This window comes from Diadema antillarum, unplaced genomic scaffold, assembly GCF_040938485.1.
Source record: "Diadema antillarum isolate AM-2024a unplaced genomic scaffold, OU_Dant_1.0 seq00001323_RagTag, whole genome shotgun sequence".
NCBI classification, from domain to species: domain Eukaryota; kingdom Metazoa; phylum Echinodermata; class Echinoidea; order Diadematoida; family Diadematidae; genus Diadema; species Diadema antillarum.
In genome coordinates this window covers 510305-533809 of record NW_027272094.1, presented here as the reverse complement: position 1 = coordinate 533809, position 23505 = coordinate 510305, and positions in this window count along the sequence as shown.

Below are 23505 nucleotides of genomic sequence, written 5' to 3'. Positions count from 1 at the left end.
AACACAGTAATATGCTCTGTTTAGTCCTCAACAACTGCAGGTAATGAGCAAGGTTGTCATTCCTTGCCGTAGGCAAGCCATTTTGAAATAACCTGTACTGAAAATAATGTCCTGACCCAAAGCGACATTAAGGGTGACCCTATAAGGAAAAGTTGACTTCAGACCATGAAAACAACATTCAGAATCGATTTCATTGACCCAGAAAACCTATAATACAGATTTTGAAAATTATTGTGAAATGTTTACCTTTTTAAACAATGGAATTGACTTTTGAATTTCAGATGGCGGCCATATTGGATTTGGCCAATATGGACTCAGGGCGCCCATCAAAAATTGAAATACACTAGTACGCTTTTGGCAACACGTGTACCAAATTTAGTGCTTTTTGAAGAATTTGAACCAAAAAGTCCTTGTGCCCCCCCCCCCCCCCCGTAACTGTAAAATGTCAAATTTTTTATACCAGTGTAGCTCTCTACGAGCTTATACGCAGCAGGGCGAACTGATACGCAGCGGATCGAGCCGGAACGAGTAACAGTCGAGTGGATGATCAGTGAAACGAGGAGAAGCGAGTTCATGTAGCGGCAGTACTTCCCGGGCAATTCCCACGCAGGTACTTCGTAGTCCCGTATGCAGCTAAGATAATGAAATTCTGTGAGATTTCAGCCATTCCATTAAAGGAATTCCTTCACTGAATTGTCAGCCCCCACGCGACTGGTACAAAGGTCACACAGTGTACGTCCAGCAAGTAAGACACATGCGCTGACTCGCACAAATCCTTTTCCGCCCTCAGGAATGTCCGGTATGCTAGAAAATCCCTACACGTAACAAGCCCGAGTAGCTTGCCCGGAAAGGTGTGACAGGGCCTAAACACGGTTGCGGGTAAAAAAAAATATGCGTGCGCACCTCCGGGCGAGTACTTTTGAGATACATGCTAGGTACTGTCATGTGCGGATCATCTACGGGGACCTCCGGGTAGTCAAAATTGTTCTTTGCAAGTCGCACGCAAGGCTGGTGTGACACGGCCTTAAGACATGAGAGCACTTTGGGGCGAGTAAGTCTCACAGTGTTAGTTATATGAAAGGTACTTTAACCTGAATCACAATCTAAGACAAGGAAACTCAGGGAAACTTTTGAGGTACCAGAACTTTATCTTTAAATAACAATTATTATCCTGTTTTTGTTGTCAAATATCACTTCGTTTTTTAGCTCTTTGTTTTTAATGGCATATTCGTAGAGATAGAGATCCATGAGTTTCTTAACATGACTTTGCATACTTGATAATATCATTAGAGATTCGATATATATGGCAAAGAATCGTATAATTTTCGGATTATTTTTTTTTTTTTTTTTTGTTGTAGCGTTCCTCAAAGGATTTCAACCTTGTAAACATTCAGGTAGACATTTCGTCCCGACGATAATATAATAATATGTTTGGTTCATTATATTGCATATTTTGAAATATTACTACACAATGTTTGTTTCAGTCTGTGGTTGTCATGAGTTTCCATGACGACCAGACGTGCTCGGTTTTCGCCCTCCAAGAACAGACAGCAGAGACGATTAAGGCCTTGGTGCGCAACGACCAACGACACCAGGTGAGCTGTGGTATCGTAAGCTGACACATTATGAAAAAGCTTCAGAAAATTAAATGTTTCATGATTTTTTTTTCTTTATCCTCCTTCGAGGGACTTTATTTCATTTCAGATATCTAAAAAAGTTCACAAAGACATATAGAGAGCAGGATGTATGAACATAGAAAATAAGGGTGCGAACAATTAATTGCCAAAATCATATCATCACATACATTTCGATTTCTTTGTTGAAAGCATACTTCGAATAAATTATATCCAAAATATTCCCTGAATGTAACATTATCTCAGCATATTAATTTGTGCATCCACAGGTAATCAAATATAATTTTTATGATCCAACTTCTGCTCTAATTCACAAAGTTGCCTTTTCGTGAAGTCAAGTAGCTTTTTTTTAACCAAAAATTTCAAATTCATAATGAGCTCCGTTCTAAAATCTGTCAATAGTGCGTAAGCATTCGTTATTTTTGCTGTATAATTGCTAATTATGTACAAACGACAAATCGTATATTGGGCAAAAACTGATATCAAATTCAACAACATCAAAGATTTATCCATTACATTAAATCCTCTTAATATCATTTGCTCATTAACAGTGATATCAATATGAAAATAAGCGCATAAAAATTTGATATTTTTTTCCCAATATAACTTTGTATCTGGGCAATGTTTCATGATAATGACTGCAATAATACCAGTGATGGCCTGTATCAAAATAGTAATGATGTCAGCAGACAAAATAACTGAAATCATAATGAAGATGATATGGAACTTTGTCAAAAGCAAAAAAAAAAAGTCAGAATAGACATAATGATTATCAAAGAGGGCTGATGATTGATGTTTGCAAAAAGTTTAATACTTACAGCCACACCAGTGTTACCACTGGTATTCGCAAAGAACATATTGTGTTAGCAAAGAATCCTGTCTGATTAAAGTACGTCAGTAGCAAGTCGAAGAACAGTGCACTTTATTCAAAAAGTAAAGTTTTGTGAAATTCTCTTTTTATTTTCCTTATATAGTTGTACGCATGTGACATCATACACTGTAGTAGTCTTCTCTTCCAGCAGTGACTGCGCAGATACTTAAAATATTCGTAACTTTTGAATGGATTGTCCAATTTTCCTCAAACTTTCACTGATGTATTCTACTAATATCGCTGCATTCTCTCAATCCTTATGTATATGAAGGTGGACTTGTCCTTTAAAGATATTCACATCAAAGTCGTTGTGTCGGTGGGAGTCATTTGCATAAAAAAAAATGTTATTGAAGAAAGGAAGTAGCGATATTTCAAGGCTTTCTGTTTTTGTCTTTGTTTTCGTATTCCCTTTGTCAAGTCGTGAATTCCTTTTTATAGTTCAACCGGATACAAAAAAAAAAAATAGTTGTTACTCCAGGCGTTACTTGTAAATGAGTATAGTGTCCTTATTCAATTTATAACATTAGTTGCATATCACTCTAAACCCATCTAGACATACATCAAGTTGGAATAGCTGAATAGAAGCGTCTGCTGGCGAGCGGCATATTTGGTGTATTCATTATTTCACGTGTGTTGTTTTGACAAATGACAGGTCATCAACGTGGTGTCAGATACGGCAATGACTATGTATGACGTCGTCGGAGAGATTCCAGACGGTTATTTCCAGAACTCAAACGGACCAATCATCCGCGGCCTCTGCTCCGGTCGTCCTGCACAGTGGATGGCGGCTAAGCCTAACTCTGGGCATGACTTGCAGAAGAGGGGATGCTCTCTTGAATGTGGCTATTTTGGCGGCATATGGGAGTGCAGAGTCGTATGCAGATTTTGAGATTGTTCTGCACCCAGTCAGCTGATATGACGCTTTCAGCTGCAGTTGATATAATTGATTACTAGTGTATACATTATCATATAGGCTACTCAGAGACATTGAAGGAAATTGTTGTTAAAACTAAAGAAGAAATAGCACTGTTCATTAAGATGATAAATGATTAGGATAGCTGTTGGTGACATGCTGTATCATGTCTGTGAAATAATCGCATTGCAAGAGGTATAGCATCGTCTCTATTGGATATCCAAGTATGTCGTTTATTAACCAGCCTACCATTTTACCTTTCTGGAAACAAAGACAACGAAAAAAATTCTATATCAACTCCAACTAGCTTAAATATTTCTAATTTGCGGTGTTTTACTAAGATATTAAAACAGTCTGCATCTCTTAGTTTGAGCTGAAAGTGAAATATAGTTTCTTAATGTTAGCTTGGATTTGAAATTAGCTTCGATAAGGTGTATCATATTTGTTATGTGTTAAATTTTCGGAGAAATGTTAAAGTAGTATAGGTTGTGCCCTTGATCTAGCACCCCACCTTTTGTTCTTATGACTATTTTGTCTTTATCATTTGTTGCAAAAGAAGTTATTGTTAAAGGATATTTTTCTGTTATCTTTTTGTGTCATGAAAAGACAAAATGTTTCCGTACAGGAACAATCATTGTAATACAGTTATGTTTATCTCTTGATTTTGTGAACACTAAGTGGAAATAAAAAAATCAATCAATTAATTCATGCATAAAGTGTATTTCTGTTAAGTGTTTTGGTTTTTCTTGTTTATTTGAGTCCATAGCTTTCTATATATTCTGTACAATATACGTCCCGAAACCATCACTTACTAAAACTAAATATTTTGTTTTCAAAATAGGATAGGGCAAAACAAAGCAAAATAAAAAAAGGCCTACTTTGAAATAAGAGCACTGCATTTAGTATTCTGAAATCATGTTTTAGCTTATATCCCACACACTTCAATAAGAATTTTAAAATAAAACATTCTGTATACGCCCCATATTACTTATACAAGTTTCTTTACTCTACACAGAATTGATTTTACAATGTTCAACACTGGTAGACTAAAAAGTGTACACACTATTTTCCTACGCAATGATAATTTTCCGTATGACGTTCACCGTATCAAAGCTGTTTATTTTTCCCTGCTCTCAAGAAGTATTTTCAAGAACACTCATTGCTTAATTAAGTTTATTAAGAACCATACTGATGGAGGATAATTGAAATTGAAATACATACATATATTAATATGCATACACACACAGACAAACACATACACACACACACTCAAATGAATTTTCTCTCATCACATCGAACGAGGTTCCTTCTTTAACCCCGGCTTGACTATACAGTACCCTGTGGATTGGGTGGATATCGGTATACACTCAGCAAAAAAAAAAAAGGTAAACACTTTTTCAAGTTCATACTTCTCGTAGAAAATTTGGATAAATGTTAATGTTCTATAGACCATTGCAAAACTGCAAAACTGGACAAGTTTTCTTTCATGTGTATGTGCTCTTTTATGTAACAATGACAACAAAAGATAATAAAAAAAAAACTCAAATTAATTTCAGAAAAATCCAATGATCTCTATAATGACTTTGTAGCCCGCAAAGATGAATAATAGAGAAAATTGAGAATCTTCCGTAAAATGCAAATTCAAATGGCATGAAAGAGGCAATATTAACAAAAGTGGTAGATGTTTCATATGTTATTTCATATCAAGAACTTTGAAAATGATAGTTGGTTCTTGAATTTGTCTCATGAATACTTAAATTCCTAAATCAAAAGAATGAAATAAAGAAAGTCTGTCCATTTCATCCCTTTTGCGGCTTACTCTTTGAGTGTGTCCTTTGGAGTTAGATTCGGCATTTCGGCATTTCGCCATTAGTTTCAAACTTTGTTCGTGTGTGAGGATATAAAGGGACACAAGGGGACGAACACTTATTTTTGCTATTTCATTCATGTCTCTCATTGTGTTTAAATTGATCTTTTGTTGTCATTGCCATCTTATAGGGCGTTTGCAAATGAACGACAAAATGTCAATTTTTGCCATTTAACTTTTGTGTCTTGAAGGAAAAATATCAATGTGCTCCCTCATGCATGGTATTTCCCTTGGTATTAACTTACCAGGTCGATAGCTAATTAAATAATCTCTAATGTGGTATATGAAACAATGATTTTGATCAAAATCTTTTATGAAAAATATGTGCTGGAAAGGTGTTTATTTTCTTTTCTTTTTTCTTTTCTTTTGATTAATGTAGATGGACACAAGGAATCGCGCATAAAATTATACACATGCGGTTATACTAATTTGATAAATGTATGCATGTACAAACACACACACACACACAAATATATATATATATATATATATATATATATATATATATAACCCTTGTATACAGATAAATACTTTTAATGAGAGTCAGTTTTGTTTTTGGATGATACATTTATTTTGTCAGGAATGTGCAGAATATTTAACCTCAGGGTTGAAAACTTGAGGAGGTTACAGGACCCTCCGCCTCATCTTGGGACTTACAACCTCGCTCAAGGCTTCAAACCCTTCGGACGGTCGAGTTTGCATGGTTTGTATGCTTCCCATTCATGTATAGATGAATAGGAGTAAGAATTAATACAAGACTTTATAATGCTTGACAAGACATATAGAAATACGATATACTGAGCTTTAGATGTAGCTATTTCTATTTCATTCATGACAAACCATTTAAAAAACAGCAGCAAAGCATTCCGTCACTAATAGTCAGTTACTAATACATCGCACATAAGTACGTAACAGGTCTACTAACTCACGTTCAACAACTGATGTATTTTTTTTTTTTAGAATATGGATCACGATATATACGATGACACATTATAGAAGAAAATCACTCAACAATCTACATAATTTGGTTATTTTTTTCTTTACTTTCGTAATTACTTTTTTGCCATCCTACTGTGAGAACACACATGTCATTATGGTGATATACGAGTACGAAATGAACATAAGATTTAGAAGTGCTGGATAAGATAAAAATACAATTTCTGCACTACAGATACATCGATTCCCATTTTTTTTCAATATTCAAGACATTATCATCTCAAGGAAAACTTCCGTTTATCAATAGTACATACACTGTATTACCCGATGTTTCAGTCACATCACACACTAAGCACATGATATACCTACTAACTTAGGTACACTAACCCTTGTAATTATTCATAAAATGGATCACGATATATACAAAAATTGTACGATGACACACTATAACCCACACTAATTGACAAATTAATTGACGTACTTTACGATGATCATGATGATTAGTATGGTATCAAACTTAATGATTCTGCACACAAACTGCTGCAGTATTAGCTCCCAAGGAATGCAATATATGGAGGATTTACGAATTTGTAAAACACATGAACACGCTGAAGGTTACTGCTCTCGCTTCCAACGAGGAACCTGCACACAAAGTTTCTGCTTGTAAAATGAGCTAAAAAGAGTAGATCGTATCCTTTGTATCAAATTAGCGTACAGTTGAAATAACCAGGGAATCACGAGTCTTAGGATAGGTTGTTTTAGCTAGATTATCGACCAAAATGTGCTTTTAGTCACCGTTAGTATAGCCTTTTGAAATTGTAACATCAGCATATATGATTTGCTTCACATATCTAATGTGACAAAATTCGATTTTCGCCAAATCGTAAAGATGGTAATATTAGCAATCATTAACCCTTTTTCAGTTGTGTTTGCTTGATTGCACTCAATCTCTTAAAGTCACTTTGAACATGAATTGAATGTCACCTCAGTGTTCATTCATCGCGATTGGCATATTTATGTATTAGTTAACCAATAATGATACAATAATAAAGATATTCATTGCTGTCCTACAAGACAGCAAAACTAAATTCACGTTTCCCCAGTACGAACTGTATTTGCACTCAAAACAATACTACACACAATATACCCCCGTGTCCGACATTCTGGAATGGCCTTGACTCTAACTGCAAAAAACAAACAAACAAACAAGCAAAACAAAAAACAAAAACAAAAAAAGCAGAAAACAGAAACAAAACAAAACAAACAAAAAACAATCCCTAGTGTAGGGTTATGTTTAATCATACAACTATATTCCATCTTCCTTTCCTTTATTAGATTCGCTGTTTATTAGGTATTCCGGGTTTTTTTGTTTTTTTTTTCCTCTACTTCTAACAGATTCATTGATGCTATTCTTGAATTATCGTGTATCATGTGTGTATTTTGCATATTGTTGCGTAACTTTATTGCTCTTTGTATGCGTATTACAGGCGCCTATCTCGGTGTTATCATGATGTATTCTCCTTCCTCGGTATTTGTTTTACTTTGATTCTTTCTATCTTCTCATGTCCCGCTCATTCCTTTCAACGTTCTTATTCTATGTCGTTTGTTTGATATGACCTCAACATTCTCATTTAGGGACCTATACAATAAAATCTTTGCCTTTTAGTAGGTCCTTCACATTTCGTGTAGTAAAATTGTCTTATCTCTTGATAACGACGCTATATCTTGAATAATATTCTCTATCGATTCTATTATCATAGTTATATTTGAGATGAGGAACATATAACTTAAGAAGGCAACATAATTATGATTAAGCTCTGCCACATGTCTACTGTAGCAATGAACGAGTATCTTATGCTCATAAGCCGATATACATCAGCATAACCTATACTATCTAGATATCACAACATGCCTTGTGCCATGAGTATAAGTATAAGGATTACATAAGAAAAATTGCACTCGAAGGAGCTTGCGTTTTTTAGTTCAGACGGATATTTCTACTCCTTTCTTACTCGTTACTCTTACCTTATGATTATGATCTTATGGTCCATAGTCGTCATGTCTAGTTTCAGTTCACGCATGGAAAAGAGGAATTTATTATATTTTGCTCGCTCAAATATAAACTATAATAGGAAATACGTCAGTATGTCAGTGTTTTCCATATATTGGAAAGAACCCACCTCAAGGTTATTTATACCATTAATTCTTTTAGATGTTCTGCAAAAGCGACTGTAGCACATAAAAAGCCGAAGGGTATATGATTGCTGCCTTGATAAATCAAAATTACTTATCAACCCTGTAAACCCAATTCATTGAGAAAGAATTCGCAACACCCCAAAGGTAGTAATTACATAGGCTTGCACTTGATGTATTACTTTGATTTATCTATTGATTATCTATTGACTATTGATAACAAGCTCAGGATCCTAGTTGAATGACAATAAATTCTGTCTAAAAAAAGTAGAAGTAGTATAGTACACAAAAGTAAAAGCGATGGTTAAGTGTGACATACTCTCTGACACCTTACTGATTACAAACGACCTAAAACTATGAGAACATGATCAAATTGGACCTTGTAGAAAAAAAGGGTCATGATATTATTGACGTTTGGTCTAAAAAAAAAATGAGTTAAATCTCAATGTATCATAAAGTTTCCGAGCGTCTATTCAATTTTTAATTACGCTACGCAAGTCCCACATACATATGAGCAACATGTCCGACATTGAAGTGTGCATCCGCAGCTCCTCCTCTTCCGCCTTCCGGTCATTGCTTCGTCCATGTCCCCCTCCAGCCATTGAGAGGATCGACCGCTGCACATCCCGCGTATGACAGGCCCGAGTGCGCTCTGCACGTAGCCCTCCAGGATTGTTCCAGCGACACGGTGATTTCCCATCACGTCTGAGACCAAAGCGATGACCTGGAAGTACGAGTGGTGCAAGAGAAGATTTTGACTATTCGGTTCAAGAAATTCACTCAAAAAAAAAAAATGAAATGTATATATATATATATACATCAAGTTCTATCAGAAATTTCAAACATACATCATAGATGCATCGTAGATGTCTGGAGGAACAGAGGCAGTAGGGGCTATAACATGCAAATGACTGTATATTTGACCCCTCGAACCCTCCAAATACGGATGTATAGCAAACTATACAGACTTCATGGCTTCAACAAAAGTGCATTAAACTGTATGATGATTGTTATAAGAAGACAAACTTTCTCCGCGAAATTAAAGAAAAACGTTCCGTCATTCGAACACAAAATACCTGAATTAAAATGTTATTTTGGGATGGAAAAATGTATTAGTCAAATGAATTGTAGAGAAAAGAATTCTGTGAAAAAATGGGCTTTATTTATTACATGTTTTTGAACATTTAGTCAAAGATATATTATACCAAAAGTGTTTTTACGGTTGCCATCTGCGAATGAAAAAAGAATGATATAAATTATTTGTTGTAATATAGTTAAAGAAGTTTTGTTATAATATGTATAAGTGCAGTAGGTCACTTTTTGTCGATTATTGAATTATTGTTTAATTTTCATTCTGTTTTGAATTGAAAGATTATTTGTAAATGTCGATTTCTTAATATGTGTATAAATAAAACACCCTGTAGAAGGGGGGACACTATAAAGTACGGTTCGCATTGGTTCCCTTCGCTTTGGTTCATATCACTTTTGAGCGCTCGAGCGTATCCTAAGATACACTCATATTCCTCAATTTTATTTAACAATCACCATTACACAATGGGGTCCAAGAGATGTGTCTTGATCTCTTGCATCTTACTTGATCTACTACTTACAGTATAGTTCTACAAGATACGACAGGAGACAGAATGGAGAACAGAAAAATTCCTACGACAACTCGCACCTCCCCCATACAGGATTTTCCTGGGGTGGGGGTTGAAAGTCAGAAATGATCGACATTTCTGAGGGAGTAAAGCGACCGAACAGGTATATGGTCTGGGTGAAGGATATAGCTGTTCGTGGGAAATTTTTCCTGGGAGGAGGGGGGAGGGGATTTTTTTTCTCTAATAGTTCCAGGATTTTCTCATTTAACATCTACGCTAAATGAACGAGCAGGTGAGCTTTTGCATTTTCGGAACTTAACTGCGACAGTCTGGTACACACTTTGGGTGGAACATTTAACTGGACTCGAGGGAGATACCAAAAAATATTGCCCAAACTGACAGAATATTGCCCGAGTCGAAGAAGAGGGCAATATTCTTTCAGTGCGGGCAATATTTATCTGGTATCTCCCCCAGGGCCAGTCAATATCATAACTATTACCTATCCCCTATATAAATTAGGAAAAAATGTGAATACGGCTATACACTATGATATAGATCAAGCTACATTTGACTACCTGTAGATCATCACCAACATGTCGAATAACTGAAAAATTGTTCGTCAGTGTACAGTATATCATTCAACTCCAACTTCCAAGATACATTATATAGATGATGACTGGCGGGGGAGGGAACATACCGAATGTTCCACCCGAAGGGTTTGAAATGCTATTGAGGGAGGTTATAAGTCCCGAGACGAAGTCGAGGGACTTATAGCCTCCCGAAATAGCATTTCAAACCCTGAGGGTGGAACGTTTGGTACATGTTCCCGACAACAAAAGTCATCATCTGTTATATTAAATGGGTTAGTCAAATACGTCAACGTCAACCATCAAAGATCGTAGAGAGATTCAGTGTACTTACGCGTAGCTAGCGTAGCCCGACCAGACGTTGTTACTACGCAGTGCGCTACACAGCGACTGGGCTGTAGTTATGTGTACGATCTTTGCAACCACCAGCTCTTTGCATCCGCTCGCGCAGAGCCAAATTCACTGTGCGCGCGTGGGTGGCCGGTCCTAAGCCTTCTGTCATTTGTTACGTGAAAATGTTCTCCCATTGGAGAACATTAACAACAATGTTCGCCCATGGGCGAACATAACGAATGTACCTCCATCACGTGACTCTGTTTAGCCAATCACTAACCGGTATTTGACTAACCCATTTAATATATGTAGTTGTAACAGGCGAACTTCAAACATCTCAACGTTTTAACACTTTATTTTTGCTTCTGTTTCAATTTGGAGAGTTCTAATAACTGATGGTCACTGTGCAGTTATTGAGCACGAATGGACTAGTCATTGTTTGACGCGTAGTGCTGCTGACGTGGTCGGTCTTGTATCTGGTATCTCCCCCAGGGCCAGTCAATATCATAACTATTACCTATCCCCGATATAAATTAGGAAAAAATGTGAATACGGCTATACACTATGATATAGATCAAGCTACATTTGACTACCTGTAGATCATCACCAACATGTCGAATAACTGAAAAACTGTTCGTCAGTGTACAGTATATCATTCAACTCCAACTTCCAAGATACATTATATAGATGATGACTGGCGGGGGAGGGAACATACCGAATGTTCCACCCGAAGGGTTTGAAATGCTATTGAGGGAGGTTATAAGTCCCGAGACGAAGTCGAGGGACTTATAGCCTCCCGAAATAGCATTTCAAACCCTGAGGGTGGAACGTTTGGTACATGTTCCCGACAACAAAAGTCATCATCTGTTATATTAAATGGGTTAGTCAAATACGTCAACGTCAACCATCAAAGATCGTAGAGAGATTCAGTGTACTTACGCGTAGCTAGCGTAGCCCGACCAGACGTTGTTACTACGCAGTGCGCTACACAGCGACTGGGCTGTAGTTATGTGTACGATCTTTGCAACCACCAGCTCTTTGCATCCGCTCGCGCAGAGCCAAATTCACTGTGCGCGCGTGGGTGGCCGGTCCTAAGCCTTCTGTCATTTGTTACGTGAAAATGTTCTCCCATTGGAGAACATTAACAAGAATGTTCGCCCATGGGCGAACATAACGAATGTACCTCCATCACGTGACTCTGTTTAGCCAATCACTAACCGGTATTTGACTAACCCATTTAATATATGTAGTTGTAACAGGCGAACTTCAAACATCTCAACGTTTTTACACTTTATTTTTGCTTCTGTTTCAATTTGGAGAGTTCTAATAACTGATGGTCACTGTGCAGTTATTGAGCACGAATGGACTAGTCATTGTTTGACGCGTAGTGCTGCTGACGTGGTCGGCCTTGTATGAGTTGATTTATCGGCGTTCTTCTGCTGTGCGTGTAACCGACACACATGTTTACATGTAAAGTGAATGGCGAAACGCGGAAGAAGGAAAATACCCACTAATATTGCCCGCTGACCTCCACGACCCTGCAAAATACCAACTGCAATTGCCTCGCAAAACTACCTCGTATAGGTAATAATTGGAAATGTTCAATCAAAACAAGTCCCTGTTGGTCATGGTCACGGTGAGGGGTACGTCGTTAAAGGAAAATGAAACCAAAGTATCATATTGAGTGGATCGAGTGAATGCAGCAGTATTAGAACATATAAGTAATTTTTTTAGAGAATAAACTACATGTATATAGTAGACGGTGTGTTATCACAATATTGGGGTGTTCTTAACATTTTCTGTAGATTTTGATTTTTTGTGCTAATTCTCCTATTTTGGGGGTGTTGAACACGAATCTACTTGTTGCCATTTTTCTAACTAACGTCTTCACCCGTTGCCATGGCAACGCATTATTTTCCATTAAAGAATATGTATTCTTCATTAAACATCATAAAAATATGTTGTAAATACCAAAATTTTTAATTATAAACACCTCTTTAATCAATTTAAAAATAACAATTCTTATAATGCCATGGTTATCTCATGGCAAAGATGGTTGCTATGGTAACAACTATTTTAAAAGAAAATAGTGATACTTTCAAGAAAAAGCAAGAAAATATGACAAGATCGAGTAGAATATTGATTACTAACTACTATCAGGATTATCAGCTTTTCCCCACTATGTTCATTTCACTTCCTTTTCGTTGCTTTAGCAACAACGTGACAAAAGCTGCCTTTTAAAGAAAGAAATGGGTATTTCAATTCAAAGGAAAGCAAGAATGAAATAAATCGGTAGATAATACAATTCTGTAGAGTTAGTTTTTTTATGCTCTTTTCCTTATTTTGCGAGTGCCGTACACGAATCCACCTGTTGCCATGTTTCTCAATGTCATCTTTAGCCCTTGCCATGGCAACGAATTATTTTCTTTAAAAGAACATGTTTTCTACATTAAACATAAAAACATACTTTAATTTCAAACACATGCCAATATAAACATATTTCTTTGATTGAATAAAAAGTTACAATTTCGGAATGTCACAGCTACCACATAGTGATGACGGTTGCCATGGTAACAGCTGTTTAACAGAAAATTATTTTTTTCATCAAAAAGCGTGAAAACATGATTGAGTAGTTATTCATTACCAGTTAGGGTCCTATTATGATTATCAGCTTTTTTCACTCTGCTCACCCCACATTATCATCGTTGCTATGGCAACAACATGAGGAAAACTTTCTTTGATGGAAAGAAAAACTGTTTCATTAAAAAGGAAAGAAAGAATAAAATAAACAAATGATCAATTTCTGAAAAGTTTAAATCTTTTGTGCTTTTTCCTTCATTATGGGGATGCTGAACAATGGCCATTTTTCAAAATGACGCCTTCAGCCGTTGCCATGGCAACAAATTATTTTCTTTAAAAGAGCATGTGTTCTTCTTTAAATATCATGAAAACATGTTGTTGACACCAGAATGTGTCAAGATAAAAATGTCTCTTTGAATTAGGAAAACGTCACAATTTTTCAATTTCATGGTTACCTCAAAGCAATGACAGTTGCCATGGTAACAGCAATTTATTACAGAAAATGTTTTCATAAACAACATGAAAAAAATGACAAGATGTATTAACATATTTACAACAAATTACTATCAGTTCTTTTAATATAGTCAACCCACATTGTCTTTGTTGCTATGGCAATAACATGAGAAAAGCTGCTTTTTAAAGAACAAAAATATGTTAATCATCAGATAAGAAAGAAAAGAATATATTTGCAAAAAAGAACAAATAGCAAAAACACAAAATTTTACCTAGCTTCCAGAATTTCTGATCACATCGAACCTTCAAACTTTCAACTTTAAATATCCGTAATAATGTTGATATTCAACATGGTTGCCATGGAAGCCATGCATCATTACTTCTTAGTTCAAAAAAATCTTCAAGTAAAAATGTTCAAATAAAAGCCTTAATTTTGAAGTATTACAAATGAGCAAGACTATTAGCTATACATAATTATGTTCATGGAAAATCATTTCTGTTGCCATAGCAACAACAACGGGAAAGAGTTTTTTAACATAGAAATACCTAGGGAATATAAAATACAAATAACAAGCGATATAAATAAGTAAAAATCTCCCCAAAAGTTCCAATTTTCACGTCATGATGTACTCTGTTTCAGCATTTATGTATCCAAGACATTTGAAAACCTTAAATGACTATGATACCTCCCCTATAGCAATTTCCAACAGAATAGAACTTTTATCCTTGGAAAAACAAATCTTATGTTATTTCTATAGCAACAGAAATGGTGTGGAATGAACGTTGTGAAAACAAAAGCTGATAGTAATTTGTAATGAATATGCTACTTTATCTCATCATTACATATATTTTTTTTCATTAAAATATCGGTATTTTCTTGTTAAGAACTGTTACTATGTCAACTGTCATTGCTATGAGGTAACAATGTAATTGAAAAAAGGGATTTTTTTTATTTATTGAAGAGAAATGTATATGTTGACATATTAAGTCCTTAACAACATGTCTTTACAATGTTAAATGAAGAACACACGTTCTCTTAAAATAATTTGTTGCCATGGTAACGGCTGAAGACATCATTTACAAAAGTGGCCACAGGTGGATTCCTTTTCATCATTCCCAAACTAGAAAAGAGAGCCGATAAAATTGAACTCTATGAAAATTGATCATTTATTCATTTTTTTTTCTTCTAATAAGATATTTCTCCCTTTTGGGGAAAGAAAATCATATTGTTGCCATAGCAACGATAATAATGTGGCATGAGCATAGTGAAAAAAGCTGATAATTATCAAAGTAATTTGTAATGAGAATGCTACTCAAACTTTTCATGTTTTCATGATTATTTATGTAAAATAATTTTCTTTTAAAAAATTGTTGTTACCATGGCAACCGTCATTGCTTTGAGGTTTCTGTGACAGTCGGAAATTGTGATTTTTTAATTTGATTGAAGCAATATGTTTATATTGACTTATTTTGGTGTCTATAACATGTTTTTTTATGATGCTTAATGAGAATACATGTTCTTTTAAGAAAATAATTTCTTGCCATGGCAACGACTGACGATATCATTTAGAAAAATGGCAACAGGTGGATTCGTGTTCGGCACTTCAAAAATAAAGGAAATAACACAAAAAATATCATTATACAGAATGTTTTCTGCCAACGTTTCATTTTTTTTTTGCTTTTCTTTCAATCGCAATGCTTATTTTACTTTAAAATGCAGCTTTTGTCATGTTGTTGCTATAGCAACGAAAATGATGTGAAATGAACATAGTGGAAAAATAATCTGAAAATCAAGATAGTAGTTTATGATGAATATTTCACTGAATCTTGTCATTTCATTTGTTTTGTTTTTAAAAAAGTATAATGTTTTTCTTTATGAAGAGTTGTTGCCATGGTAACCGTCATTGCTATAGGGTAACCATGACATTATAAAAATTGTACTTTTTTCGAATTTGATTAAAGAGGGTTTATATTGACATATTTTGGTGTTTACAACATGTTTTTTATATTTAGTGAAGAATACATGTTCTTTTACGGAAAATAATGCGTTGCCATGGCAACGGGTGAAGACGTCAGTTAGAAAAATGGCAGCAAGTGGATTCGTGTTCAGCGCCCCCAAAATAGGAGAAATAGCACCAAAAAATCAAAATCTACAGGAAATTTTAAGAACATTGCAACTCGCCGCCTACTAATAGGCCTAAATAATGTGTCCTAATGATGCTGCTCATAAAAAAAAACACGAAATTGGGTTAAACCTCTTTAAACATAAATCAATTTCATTGGGGTTTCGTTCTTAGCCCCGATCCATCCCCAACCCCCCCCCCCCCCCCCCCCCCCCCCCCCGCGTTACGAACCCGTACTACAAGATTTTCTCCCTTCAGATTCTTGATCCATATACTAGTGCGTTCACACAAAAATACTAGTGTGTACACACAAAAACGCAGACTTTCAGAATGTGCATACCAGATTGTTCTCTCCACTGCGGATCAAGTTCTTCGTCACCTCCGCCATTTTGTCCTTAAGAGCAAAAGCCATGCACACGTTCTCATCGTGGACATTGAAAAACACCACATTCTGCGAAAAGAATTTACAAAGAAAACTTTACTTTGGCATGGAGTGAAATTACACCACCCCCCCACTCCCACTTGCTTTATGTTAATCTCTTTGCTTGTATTTGAAAAGAAAATAAAACATATCCATGCTGTTAATCCTGCATAGATAATAATGTCTCAGCTTTGACCTTTGCTCGATCATTTTTGTCTCGTATTTATCTTTTAATTTAACAGACGCGATGGAAAAAATATCACGTGTCCATCTGGCGCCTTCTCCTTGATTAATCAAATGGACAGCACGAAACTATTGTCAGATAATATAGATCTCTATCAATCTGTAGGACAAAAGTTTTAATGAAGTAAATCATTGCAATTATGAAGTTTACATTCATTAACTAAATGCTAATGTCTTTAACTTAATTGTCTGCCTTTCCACCGTTCATTCAGCTTACCATGTCTAATATTTTTAGAGGCCGTCATCAAAATCAAGATTGTGCTGATAGATGGCAGCATCGTGCATTTTTTGATAATCAAGTTTATTGAGTGATTGTCCAATTTATATTGTCCGTGTATTGCTACAACTTACGCATAAGGGTATAGTGAATTAGCAAACTGATTTTTTTTTTTTTTTTGGCCAACAAAGCACGAGTATATTCGACTCAAATTTCCGGCGTCCTACGCCTTGTTCAGTAGTCTTGATTGTCTAGACTCCTGACATGACTGAAGAAAAACATATTCATGATTTGAAGCCCTATCTATGTTTTGAATACTCAGTTACAACTCCATTTCAAGAGAAGGTCTGCAATAATCTTTATCTGCACAAGCTCAGATTTTTAAACTGGTTTCTAGCGATATATGTAAAATACGAATTTTGCATTTTTCATTCCTTTATTACACCAATCGGACAAATAGGTGCCTGTGTATGATTTCATATATTTCCAAAAATGTAATTAAAGAATTTTTTCTTTCTTTGTACAGATGCATTTAAGCTCAACATCAATTGTTAATGACGGTTTTGTACATCTTATCCCGCTTATACATTTAAATGGTGTGATCAGTACAGTGCGCAATTTGTTTTCCTCAAGTTGCGACTTCAAATCACAGTGTTTTAACAATAATTATCGACAAAACAGTGGTCTACCGACCTGTTATTAATAAATCACGCATTATGTCTGTGTTCTTGGTCTTTTTGTTACTATACTTCTAGATCAAAGTGAAAACGAGAAAGAAGAAAAACATAAATATTAAACTAACCCGATCGAAGTCAATTGCGATCGATGCTGGTGAGCCTCTGGTGAAATTGTCACGAGCGTTGATGAGGACGACATTGGGGGCGCTGTTGGAATTCATGGTTTCGGAGTCAGTCAAACCCGTTTCCTCCCCGAGGCTCCAAATGTGTACCCTGGAAATTATTCGACCATAGCAAAGATTTGAATTCCGTTGTTATTTGGTGATTACATTTGTACTCTAGTGTGTCGACTTGGAGCTTGGTAGTAATATTAGACGGACAGCATGTAGTTAAAATTTATATAAATTTTATTGTGAGCCGCTACTAAAATACATGCGGCCATGCCCGTTCCATAAAAGCGTACATGGATACTATTACCAAAAGATACAGTGGCTGGGTAGGGGGATCCAGCTCCCCACCCCCCCCCCCCCACACACACACACACATGCACACATACACATAAACATGCACACTTTGAAGTATTAAAAAAAAAAAGACATGAGAAAACCTTTGACTTCCCGAGATTTTTGCATCGGAAGTGGGGACATGGTGTATTACGATTGACCAAACAAAGCATGTGCACAAAAATAATAACAATAATGCTGGACCCTGATAATCATGCAGTGCGGCCGGACCGTATCAGAAGCAGAGATGGAATTTGAAAATCGGTTTATAACAGTAAGAATACTCTAGGGACAAAAAAACAAGAATCAAGGGAAAGAAAAGACGTTGTTTTGATATTTCCTATTGAAGGTCGCCACACTTAAAACGAGATCAGCACAGAATATTTGCGAAGTTCTGTTCGTGAATTGAAAGGGTGATTTGAACGCGGAGAGTTCTTTTTGAAAACCAATTGATTTCCAATTTGATAATGGCATCCAATGCCATTTCCAACACACACTGTTACGTTCTGTTAGGGGGTTTTACCCAGAATTGCAGTAATGATAATAATTAATATCTCTAATGTGCACTTTCTGACAGTTTATTTAGGAAAATCTTTTGGCAAGTGATCATCCTTTTACTCCATCATGAATCTCGTTGAAGTGTAACTAAACATTCCTATATACAAGATAGGCTCTCTTGTCTCTTTGGAATTAGAGATCGTTTTATGACATTTCGTATGAATCAAAGTCCCGGGTTCCCCCTGTATGTTGCAACAATGTCAAGCAGATCTATCACTCATAATTTGCCCCTAGGCGATATAACTGACCTTTGGGCAAATTTTGTATTTGTCAGTGTTTGATAATGACATCTACAGAAACTTAAGCCTGCCAAAGCACTCGTGGTCATGTAGAATACATAGAGAGAGAAAAAAAGACCGTTAAATGGTATTAAAAAAAACGAACACACAGACACCAGTGATCGTAGCTTAAACGAATACGTGAAATTAATACATCCAGTAAAAGATACTTGATATGCATTTATCAACATTTACCATTTAGTAAATTAAAAATATAATGAATACAGGTAAAACATTTACTCACTGCATCTTGATCCAGGATTTTCCCATCCAGACGCCCAGAATCAGTTGGCTTCGGACATTCACCACTCCTCTTGTAAGCTATTGCAGTGACTGTGATGGCGCCGGCCACAAGAAGTGCTGTGATGAGTACAGCGGTACAGGGGGATCCTCCACAAGGCGAAACGCGAGCCTCTGGGTGGCGCCGTATCTGCCCCCATCTCGGTGTACGCTGGAAGAGCCGAAGAGCTGTCGTACTGAGGTGGGCAAGAAAAGACGGCGCCAGTTTCGAGGTGTTTGGGTGTGAACATTAAATCTTTTTTGAATGAACAGGAGTAAACTAGGGGCGCGATAAGCGCATGCAGATCCGAGATGAATCCAGAATATCAATGTCGGTCTTCAACCGTAGCATGTTGATTGTTGTGATCATAATCTGCCACTTCATTGGTATATTCCCTTGACAAGTCGTTAGCAATGCTTGCAAGAGGATGTTTTGTTTAATCATGGGGAATTGTGGCAAATTCTTTGAAAGCTCGCAATGGGGCCGTGTAGATGAAGATGTTTGTTTGATACCATGACAAATTATCTTGCATATATTACAGTAGGATATATGAGTTTAGTTACAATGCTAAAGAAAAATACAAATGATGATATAGATTAATTCATCAATTCATTAATATATGACGTTAAGTCAGTCTAGAATGTTTACCTGTGATCCTGATTTCTCCATGGTGAAGCACTGAAGTAGCAATCGATGAAAGGCCGTCAGTGGAAGAAGTTGTAAGGTCGACAGTTGAAGAAGTGATGTTGTTATTCAACTCACCTGCTCGTCCCCTGATAAAACACTGCTGGTTCACAGGATTTATAACAAAACGTTTGGGCGTGGCTTAGCATGTACCCAGACATTCTGGTGCCCTGATTGGTTGAATCCAAATCAAGGGTGCGCTCATCTAAATCTGGCTCTTATTCAATATATGCTTTTGCGCTTCTGTTCATGGCTGAAATAATAGAAAACGTAGACGCACACGCGCATTTCCTTGTCTCACTTCCTTCAGAATTTCATTACCTTTAAAGGAGACCTCAGGATGACTTTCAGATATCTTTTTCAACTGAACAATTATAAATTAGTTATACTGTGGAGAGAGTTTCAGAATTTCTGATAACTGGGATGAATAATAAGGATATTTTCGAAATTTATAACAAATTGCAATGAACAGGGATGATGACATGGCAGAGTCACCACAAGAATGCATGAGTTGGGACTCAAGGAAGCAGAACAAAAGATGAAGGCATGCATATATTCTACACAGGTGGACTTGTTAGGCAAGAGATATTGTTATGGAATTACACTACTTCATTTCTGAAATATGTGAGCCTCCTATGTCATCATCCTTGTTCAGTATAAAGGCTCGGTCACAAATGCCTTTACGAACTGCTACGAACGCCGTACGAACGATTTTTAACAATTTCGTAAGATCTTCTTAAGGAGGCCGTACGAAACCAGCGTTCGTAGACAGTTTGAGGACAGTTCGTAAGTTCGTAGCCTGGTCCATGGACTTGTCTACGAAACCCTCTCTTCGAAACGCGTCCGTAGGAATGTTATACGAACATCGTAAGAACAACGCAAGATTTTGTAAGGTCGAGAGACGATTCTAGAAGCCTTAAATTCTCACGGTAATATTAAGAACGCCTTAAGTCGTTCATAGAGGGCTCTTACGTCTTTCGTAAGACTGCCTTACGAACGGAGATTCTACGGCGTTCTTACGAACATCTCTTCGAGTTTGTAAGACGTTCGTAAGGGACTCGTAAGGCGTAGGTACACAACTTCTGCAACTATTAAGTCCTAGGGAGTATGAGGCTTAACACGCGAAGTTCAAATCCTCACTCTGTTCTAGGCGTTCGACCAGAAAGCATCTCCATGGGACCAAAAGGGAAGGCAATCAAAGGGAAACGGGTGAAGGAGAAGAAAAGAAAGGAGGGAGCTGAGGAGGAAGGAGCGAGAGGGGGAAAGTTGGAGCAACAACCTCCTCCTACTCTACGTGTAGATGCAGCTGCAGTTGTAGTCTCCTTGGCACTATTATACTGCCATCTTGAAGTGTAAAACGTTCAACTGTTACAGATGATTTTTTGACAAGACACGGCAGCGTCTTTTTAACAACCCGACAAAATAAACAAAAAAGAAATCTTCTAGGGCCATTGTATGACTGAAAATCATTTCGTTTCTATAAAAGGTCTTAAGTTGTTCTTGCGAATTAAACAGCGTTAGTACGAAATTTGTTAGAAGGCCGTAAAAATCTGTGCCCCGTCTACGTATTTCCAGAATTCGTACGAACAGTGACATTCATACGAACGCATCGTTTGTACAAGCCTTTATGACCGTAGCTTAGTTTTTCGAAATACTGTTTCTCTTCTTAAGAACCACAATAAATTCTACAAATCTATGCGTGAAGCTGTTCATTTTACGAGAATTGTTTTGAATGCCCTTTTAATTTCATTTTTTTTTCGTCTTTAGCACAACGCTCATTGTGTGTTTGCTCTTTTTACAGAATTTCACATCACAGTCTTCTTAGTTGTACTTTTATGTTTCCATGATATCTTCACATCAGCAGACGTTAACGTGTTGCCATCAGTAATATACACGATGTACCGGACATGAAGTTATCATTACATAAAGGACATACCGGTACGTAATGCAAATCGATACTGACATCGGGTTTACTTAACCCCCGGACACACACCACTCCACGTCTAAATCACGTACAAAAAGTTATGAAAATCTGGTAGACGTGGTCGTAAGTGGTAATTTTTTGGTCAATTTTGGTTTGGCCGTGCTTTGTACGGGGTATGGCCGTTGATGGCTGTGCCATTGCTGAAGCACTGCTTAAGTACGGCTAACCACGTCCAGCCACGTATATGTACGCGGAAAAATTCATTTGTCAGTGATAAGCCGCTAAACACACGCTATTTCCCATGATACCGACGCGTAACACGCGTCAGATGATCGTGCTCTGCCCGTGAAAGACCGCTAAACTTTCGCGTCTTACCGCGTCTCCCCAAGATTTAATCACTACTGGAACACGGATTATCACGTGTGTTTCATGTGTGTTGCACGTCTTTACCACGTGTGCCGCCCGTGGTTGTCGGCGGAATAAAATTTTGAGCAGTTCAAAACTTTTTACCGCGTCCGACGCCTTTCCAATTTTTCACCGCGTTCTGCCATGTCTATAAATCGACCGTAGCTCGTCTTATACTCGACATCAACGTGAACATCGCCTGCTTCACGGGAGACCACTTTTTGACCTGTTTTGGCCGTGATTAAGCCTTAAAGCGCTGTGTGACCGGGCCTTAAATACGTTATCGTCACACGGTCACATAAATATATATGTGCCATACATTCTAAAATATTTTCATTGTAACCATTGCGATTAAAGAAGAAATCCTCTCATGAAAGAAAATCCATTTCATCAGAAAGATGAAAAATTCCCTGCATAATGAATAATTCAGATCAGCAAGTTAATGATGTCATGCTCTAACAACTTCTAATTCATTTCATGTACAGAAATGATAAAAATCTCACTGTTCAGCTGTATATATAAATCACTTGCCTTAAATCCACCAAAAATAAAAAAAAGACCAAATGTTACCTCTGATATAATTTTGTATTGGAATATACTTTTACCTGGATTAGCTTAAATAATATTTTTTTCAGATGTTCATAATTATAACATAATATGAAAAATCATGAGGCATGACATCATCAAGTTGCTCATTTGAATATTTATAAGAACTGTTCAAGAAATGTTATCAGGGAGCTTGTAGGGAGTTTATTCAATCTGGGGTGGATTTCATCTTTAAAAAGGCCATTGCATGGGGGCATACAGCCAATGGAAAGTCGAAGTGAAGGTATATTCCATTTCCTTTAAAAAGAAAAAAATCCTTTTAGTACCTTTCAGTGATTGACAATAATGATGACACCGACAGAATCTTGGTTTGAAAGTTTTGTGGGCATAACACCCAAGAATACTCGAGGAAAATTTAAAACTAATTGTTAAGAATAATAATGAAACATAATGAAATTCTATTTGGGTAGCATAAATGGTGATCAAGGTATCATAAACAAAATAACATTCAACAGGCATTTGCATTGCAAAGGCCTTTTTTTTAATGTGTAATGCGTCCTGACCTTTTATCATTTTTTTTTTTCAACCGGAAGTTCTTTTAGCACAGGGGCTGCACTCTCTGTCCGTCAGCTGCGTAGTCATTCTGTGCATTGCACGTTTTCAGATTCACTTGAACTCATT